Source organism: Ursus arctos, unplaced genomic scaffold, assembly GCF_023065955.2.
Source record: "Ursus arctos isolate Adak ecotype North America unplaced genomic scaffold, UrsArc2.0 scaffold_21, whole genome shotgun sequence".
Classification (NCBI taxonomy): Eukaryota; Metazoa; Chordata; class Mammalia; order Carnivora; family Ursidae; genus Ursus; species Ursus arctos.
The window spans coordinates 18,005,252-18,013,662 of record NW_026622886.1 but is presented as its reverse complement, the minus strand read 5'-3'; positions in this window follow the sequence as shown (position 1 = coordinate 18,013,662).

The window sequence follows — 8,411 nt, the reverse complement described above, 5'->3', positions numbered from 1 at the left end:
ATTTAATAAATTATCTTTATTAGGAAAAAGTATAATTACGTCTCTTGTCCCCCAAATCCAGGATGAATGATTGGTTACTGTCCAGTTGGGCCAAAGAGATTCTCCCAGTTCTGTTTTCTAGGGCGTCTATTTGAATATTGTTGCTTCTCTGATCCCTGAGCAAAGTATCCACAGGCTGGACAGAGTGGGCAGCCGTTTCAGCTCCGTGGACCGCAGGAGCAAGGGAGGGGGGTAAAGATATTTGCGAGGGGGGTGCTCCGTGCACAGTGGGGTAGACGGATTTGTGTTCCCCCACTTCTCTGCTGTCGTTACCGCAACTTCTCTGTGTCCTGTGATTACTGCACAGGGGAGAGCAGGGGCTTGAATTCCTCTCGCTGGCTGGGGTGTTGGTGGACAGAGGGCGAACCACACTAGGACAACAGCCACCCCAAGGCAAGCTCATTTCCATGTCACTGATCATAGGACTATTGTACTTCAATGAGTGAGTATCGGTGCGGCATTCAGGACGGTGCCTGGTCCACAGAACGCAACACCTGAGAGCCTGCCATTGCTTTGCGTCCTTCTAGTCCGGGGCCCTGTGCAAACACGCACTCATTATAGGTTTGGTGAGGGGATGACTGTTCAACTCTGTGCACCCAAGTAACTTGAGCTGTCTCCGAAGATCTCCCTCTTGGCTGGTTCTTTTTTCCCTATCCTTTCCCCAAAGGGGCATGAGCTCAATACCTGAGCTAAATCTTGAACCAAGGGCTCCCCTTGCAACTCTGTTCCAAACAAGGAAGCTTTTGATTTTGCAGTAAGCTGGGGACCCCTGTTGGTCGCGAAAGAAGAAAGGAAGCTGGAACCAGCTGGATAGTGAAACTACGGGAAGTCAACTGCAGGAAGGAGCAGTTGTCTCCAAAAATGCAGTTGCACCAGATTTTATATGCAACAAGGAGTGTTGGTCCCTCTGGAGAGGAGAGAGTCGAGGTTTCCTTTGAAAAGGAACTGACTCCTTCTGTAAATCAGGAAACCTCAAAGGACTGATGGTCCAGGGGAAAGCCCAGCACCTCCCCAAAGTGAGTCATTTGCTCCCACTGAACCCAGAAGCTCAGGCTCAATTCTGCACCTTCGTGCTGCCCCTTCCCTGCCTCTATTCGCCAGGAATGTGATCTGAGCAGATTTACACCTTTCACAAGACACCCTCTAGTGCAGAAGGCTCCCTTCCCATTGTTTCGCAGCCTGGCGGCTTCTCCAACCCTCCCTGGGAAGCCCTGCCCTGCATTGCACCCTCACCCGCTGACCAGAGCCTCACCTGTCCTTCTGTGGCCCTTTAATTGTGCAACCTTCCATTTTACAGACCAATCAAAGGCATGTGATTAGGCTCGTAAAGCAAAGCCGTGAGGCCTCCTCTGTTTCCTCCATTCCCTCATGGGGAGTGCTCCGTTTGTTGAAGAAACCAAAAGTAAGTTGCTGGAGATTGCTTAACGGAGTTCTCTTTTGGGGTGATGAAAATGTTTGGGAACTGGAGGGAGGTGGCGGTTGCATAATCCTGTGAATGTACTGAAAGTCATGGAACCGTGCGCTTTAACATGGTGAGTTTTACGGTATGTGAATTTCACCTCCATGCAAAACTTAAATTGCTTTTCACACCTAGTGGTGGCCCAGATTCTCAGGTAACCAGGTTCGGGAAAATACTGTGCATGGAGGGATGAGGAGAGATGCCCAAGGGGAGCAAGGGGGGCTTGCCCTCCTCACAGGCAGAGGCCAGATGAGCAAGGAAAGAAGAGAAAGCCAGCCCAGCTGCCCCGGGGCGTGGGCTGAGGCCGGTTCTTGCTAACGAATCAGCTTGCTGTTGAGACAAAGCTAAAATACCTCAAGGTTCGAGTTTTCTAGAAGGACAACAACATTTGTGTGTGTGTGTGTGTGTGTGTGCGCGCGTGTGTGTAGAGTCCCTTTGGCTGGGTGGGTGACAACTGGCCATTCAGGTTCTCTGCATTAAGTTGTTCATTCCATCAGCACACCTGCTGGAGGCTGACGGCAGCCTCTGAACTGGTTGAAAGGCTAATTATCAAATAAAGAAGCCAGTATTCAGTTTCCTTTCACTTCTGCCTTGAGTAGAAGCTTCGGGAGGCATCCGCACCTGGGTTAGAGTTGTCAGAGAAAAATATAGGATGCCCTGTTAAATTTGAATTTCAGATAAAGAACAAATAATTTTTAGACACAAGGATATCCCATGTGATATATGGGACATAATTATACAGAAAAAGTGTTCGTTCCCTATTTGTAATTCAAATTTACTGGGATGGCCTGTATTTTTATTTGCTACATCTGGCAACCTATGGCGGCCTCTGACATTTTGAACCGATAGGATTCCAGGCTATGCTCAGGTCTCGGGTTGAGAACAGGGATGGTCTCCTCTGGGCCTCTATGCCATCAGCCTCCCTCACCCCCCTCCCTGTGAATATTCAGTCTCCCAAATGATTGTACAGCTTCGGATTGCACAAGCCTCAAGTTTGTAACACACGCTAGGCCCGGTGCAGTAGTATCCCCGATGATGGGCACCAGGTGGGACACAGCCTGCAGCACAGAAGCTTCCAAATGCACACCAGCTGTGATCAGACGGAATGTAGGCAGGGCCAGCTCAAGCCAACCCCGCAGCAGCCCGGCTCCTGAAGAAGACTCTGTACTGGCAGGACCTGTTCCTGGTAGAAAAGTTCCTAGAGAGCTGCTCGAAGCTGGCTGCGCTGGGCTTGGACCTTCTCCTCCGGCTTTTGTTCTCCTGGGTTATTCTCGGGCCCCTGAAGGCTCCATGAAGAAGAAGTCTAAGCACGGTGGGAAAGTGGTTTGATGAAAAGTTAGGAACTCACCCCAGCCTGATTGTGCTCCCCTGGCTACGAGCTGGACCACCATTATGAATGCCCGCTTGCCTCAGCTAAGATCTAGACTCCAGTACTGGACAATTGAAAGAAAAGAACTCTCTATCAACATCTAACCCCTGGAAATGATTGACAAGACTGGTAATAAACAGCACCCCCCACTCCATCAAGCCCATCATTCAGCCCCTTTGCTTCATTTGCTTGGAGATGGCAGGCAGTGGGAGGGGGAAGGCTTGGCCCTCATGATGGAACTGACCCCAGCGTCCACCCGACTCTGCACAGTTTAAACAAATTTGCTGTAGGCTGAGGTGGCGGTCTCGTGTGTGTCTCCCTAGGCGGAGGCAGTCTGCCAGACCCCCTAAAACACACAATGCTTTGGCTCCCACTCAAAAACACCAACATTCATTGCCGACAATGTCCCCACCTACCACCGTCCCTACCCACCCCTTCCTGGAAAATGTGATGGAGGAGGGGTAGTGGGCCAACTCTAACACCACCTGGCCCTCAGCAGCAGACCTGGACGCTGGCCCGGAAGCAGCCCTGGCCCCGTGTACAGACAGCTCCTTGGGGACGTGCACGGGGTGCCACTTCCTTATTCTCACAGCTTTAACTTCCTGTGAGGCTGTGGAGTCACCTCTGTTGGTTTGGGTCTCTCTGACCTTGGATGATGTGGGAAACAGAGGCCCATGAGTGAAATTGAGAGGCTGAGCTGTGATATGTCACTATCTGGCTTAGGGTGGGACACTTTGTCCCCAAAGAGGGAGGAGGGTGACTTCCCACCACACCCAGTCAGAGCACAGCCTCCAACGGCCTGCCCCTTCTCCCTGTCTAACTCTAAAAATATATGCCACGTACGATGGCCCAGTTGCCTTCGGAGGTAATCCAAACCTGGTCAAGGAGCTAACACTCAATTCTTTGTCTACTGCTTCAGGAAGTCTTAACTCCCTTTAGGATAGCTGGGTTTTGGAGACTTTTTGGGGAGGGGGGGTGAGTGGAAAGTATAAAAGCATACTTTCAGAGGTTTGCGCACTAAACAGTGTTGTGCTGAAAACTCACAATGATTCCAGCAGCAACTGACTGAAATCGTACACTCACATCGATCTTCACTAATCCAGAAATCTTGTAAATACGATATGTTTCTCTCAAACATTTCAAACTGGAAGTGACTCTATCGCATTTGCCTCGTCAGACAAAACACCCGGCAGCCTCGGCCAGATCCCAAAGGGAGAAGACTGTAAACGAAATTTGGCTCACTCAACATGGTCCTTGAAAAGACTAAACAAAACAATCACTAAAATAGTAGGAGAACCTGATGATAGGACAGGTCTTCCTTCTTTCATAGACTCAGCAGAGTGACTGGATTTCCTACTCACACACAACCTGTTGGGGCCAGAGTATCGAAGTGAATGAAACAAGAGACATTCTATTTCATCTGAAGTTTTCTCTAGCTGCCCTTTGTGGAGGGTCTTGTATGTGTCACTTGTCAAATTTCTCCTCAGCCTGGGGCTCCCTATTTGCCATTCTGAGCCCAGGAATGCTCCAGGCTTGAAAATTCTTCAGGCCTCGGTTTAAGTTCGGTTCTTCGGAGAAATTTTTCCTGTTTACCTCCTTCTGACTCCCTCTTTTCTGACCTTAGCTTCTCTTGTTATACTTTCTTCCTGTTGTTGTCACCATTAGAGCGTTTACCACAACTGGCATTTTCATGTTTAATTATGTGATGATGCTTTTACTATATGGCTCCTTCCGAAGCTATAAGCTCCAGAGAAGTGGTGTTATAGGTTGAATTGTGTCCCCTCAAAAAAGATATCTTGAAGTTCTAACTCCCAGTACCGCAGAATGTGACCTTATTTGGAAATAGGGTTGTTGTGGATGTAATTAGTTAAGATATCAACTTCTTGGGGTTACTACCCCAATATGACTGGTGTCCTTTCTATATAGAAAGAAGAGACACAGAGACAGAGACATACAGGGAGAATGCCATGTGGGGATGGAGGCAGAGGTTGGAGTAATCCAATTGTAAGCCGGGGAATGCCCCCGTGCTGGCAAACCACTGGAAGTTAGGAAAAGGCAAGGAAGGATTCCCCCCCCCCCCCCCCGCCGGGTTTCTGAGTGACGGTGGCCTGGCTGACACCTTGATTTCAGACTTAAAGACTCCAGAACTGTGAGAGAAAAAAATTTCTGTTTTAAGCCACACAGTTTGTGGTACTTTGTTATAGAAGCCTTAGGGAGCAAAGATCAGCAGGGAGGTTATCTGGTTTGCTTCTTGCTGTATCCTCAGCACCTAACCCAGTACCAGCGAAGGGTAGGTGCTCAATAAATGTTTGCCGAATCAATGAACAGCAGCCTTGAAGATTCACCTTTTCTAAAAAAACAATTTCACCCTGGTTGCTGACTGTGCTTGCAGTCAACTAACATGATCTTGTTTTACTCTCCTTGGTAGGATGGTATCGTTTTTTTTTTTTTAAGGTTTATTTATTTGAGAGAGTGTGTTAGCAGGGAGAGGGGTGGAGGGAGAGGGGAAGAGAATCTCAAGCAGACTCGCTGCTGAGTGCAGAGCGCCGTGCAGGGCTTGACTGAGATCACGCAAAATCAGGACTTGGGCAGTTCACCGACTGAGCCAGGCAGGCACCCCAGGATTGTATCTTTTTCAATAGAACAGCATCATAAGCAAGAGGAAAAAACCGACAAAATATTCTGTGCTACCTTTCCCCTGATTGCTCCCCATAGGCAGAGCACGGACATTCTCGAAGGAATCTGGCTGGAACTTCGAACTTTACCTGGAGGATGCTGTGTGTTGAAGCTTCGTGAGGAAGTGGGGAGTGTGGGTGAGTCTGTTAGCAACACTTCCTGGGGGAGGATCCAGGACAAGCCCCAGTTAGGTGTCAGTGGTGGGAATATCTCCACTCAGCTCAGCGGTGTGAAGGTTGATAGGATGGATTCACACAGAAATGACTCCCATATTGAGCAGAAGCTATTCATTCTTCACAAATGGTCCGCGCCCTTGTTCATTGTAATTTAATATAAAATTAATGGCACAGAATCACTGATGTCAGAACAACTACCCGTTCCTGAGGGAGTCAGCCAAGTGTTTACAGGGAAGGTAACTTTTGAACTGGTACATGGTTGGCAGTCTGCGTGTGTCACCCTGAGCACGGCAATTTCAGGGGAGTGATAAGGGTGGAAACCAAACTTCAGTAAGTTAAAAAAATCCTTAGTAAGGTTAAATTATACTTTCAAGCAGTTTGGCTTAAAAGGAAAAAGAAAGAGAGAGGTAGTCTTTCTTCTGTCATCCCTTCTCAATTATTAGCATCTATCCAGTTGCTCAGAGCAAAGCCCTGTGGATTAGTTGGGATGTGCTAGCTGTCCTAACAACTCCAACGTCTCAGTGGCCGAATGGAACAAACGTTTATTTCATATTCATGTCAGAGCCCAGTGGATGTTGGCTGGCGAGGGAGTATTGGGGGAGGGGATGCCCGTGCTCCACACAGCCGTTCGGGACCCAGGCACCATCTACCTGGCTCTGACATCTTCTTGGAAGGTGCTACCCAAAATGTGGTCCGCAGGCCAGTGCTGGTTCATAAACTCTTTGTTACCATTTTGTGCCAAGATAATTATAGAACTGAGAGTGTTTAGAAATTACGGCAATTTGACAGAGTAATTTCAGGTCTGTTGAATCTAATAATAAGAAATAGAATGGGGCTTATATTTTGTCTTTTTTTAAATTTAATTTTTCAGGCAATTATTTTTACTGTATTTTTAAAAAGTAGCAGGCCATGATAGATTAGAACTAAAAAGAAAAGAGTTTGGGAAGCGCTCTTCTAGCGCCTCAGCATTAGAGTCCTGGATCTCTGCACCTGATGAGCAGAGAAAGGAGGACAGGGTAGGTGGAGGGTTGGGTGGGAAGTCTGAGGCCTGGCAAGGGCAGATACTATCTCTGACTAAATCCCATCAGCCTGGACTTAGTCACTGGCCCCACTTAACTGCAAGGGAGTCTGGGAAATGTAGTCTCACTGTGTGCCCAGGAAGAGGAAAGAGGAAAGAGAATTTGGTAAACTCATAGTATTGTTTGCCATTCCCTAGGCGCCGTCCTTGACTCGTTTCTCTCCCTTCTGGCGTACATACAACCCACTGGCTATGGCTGTTAGCTCTGCCTCCACAATATGGGCCCAGGGTGTCCACATCTCTTTTTTTCCACTTCTGCGGTCCTACTCCAAACCATCTGACTCGTCTACTTCCAATCTGCCTTCTACTTTTGCATTCCCACTACCTCTTCCTACAACCTTTCTCTGCGCAATATCAGGGGTAAAATTTTTACTTATGATCAAAACAATGATGTCTGGGATTTGCTTCAAATAATCCAGTGGGAGAGGGAGGTCGGTGGAAACAGATGATATTATTGATAATTGTGGGAGCTGGGTGACGGGCACATGGAAATGTGTTATATTTTCTACTTTTGTATTTGCTTGAGATTTCTATAATAAGCTGTTTTTAAAAACAAACTTTTAACACATAAATGAGGTTCTATCCAGGGTGATTGCTTATAGTTGTGTAGTTGTGTTCTGCCCCAGCATGCCGGGCCAGGGGACAATGGGAGGCTGAAATCTGCAGGACAGCATTTCTCAGGGAGAGCGTCATCCTCACAAAGGAGTCTCCATAGCAAGTGGGGGTCATTATTGTGTCTTTCCTCTGTTTAAAACCTGTAGATGACTTTCCAATGAAATTGGTATATGGTATTTTTTTTAAATGCCCCAACTTGACAAAATAGTCAGCAATCAGACATCTGCAATCCTGCTGTTATTATCATTATTATAGGCTGAATAATGGTCCCCAAATATGTTCCATCCTAATTTTTGCAACCTGTAAATGCTCCTTTACATGGCCAAGAGAACTCTGCAGGAGTGATTGAGTGAAGGATCTTGAGATGGGGAGATTCTCCTGAATTGTCTGGTTTGCTCCAATGTCACAAAGGTTCTTATAAGTGAGACTGGCGAGGCAGACTCTGCAGGAGAGGCTGTCAGAGAAGGAGACGAGATGCTGGTAGCAGAGGGTGGAGGGCTATGACGGATGGATTTGAAGATGGAGGAAGGGGCCATAAGCCCCTTAATGCCAGCAGCCTCTAGAAGCTGGAGAAGGCAAGGCAACAGGTTCTCTAGAGCCTGCAGAAGGAACGGAGCCCCGTGACACCTTGATTTTAGCCCAGTGAGATCCGTGTCGCACTTCTGATCTACAGAACTGTAAGATAATACATTTGTGTTATTTTACGCCACTAAACTTGTGATAATTTGTTCTAGCGGCAGTAGGGGATTAATCCAATGAGACGACTTAATATTCTCATACTGTCAAATCCAGAAGTTGACCTGAGGAGGTGACACAGTCCTTACTGTGGTCTGCAGACCAGGCTCCATCAGTCCTGCCCGGCTGCCCAACCTCAGCACCTGCCTTTTCCCTTTCACTCGCTTTGCTTTAGCCCCAAGAGCCTTCTTTCTCCCTTAAACTCCTTCAGGCCCTTGATTTGCCATCGCTTCTGCCCGAAACGCCCTTCCCCCAGCTCTTCAC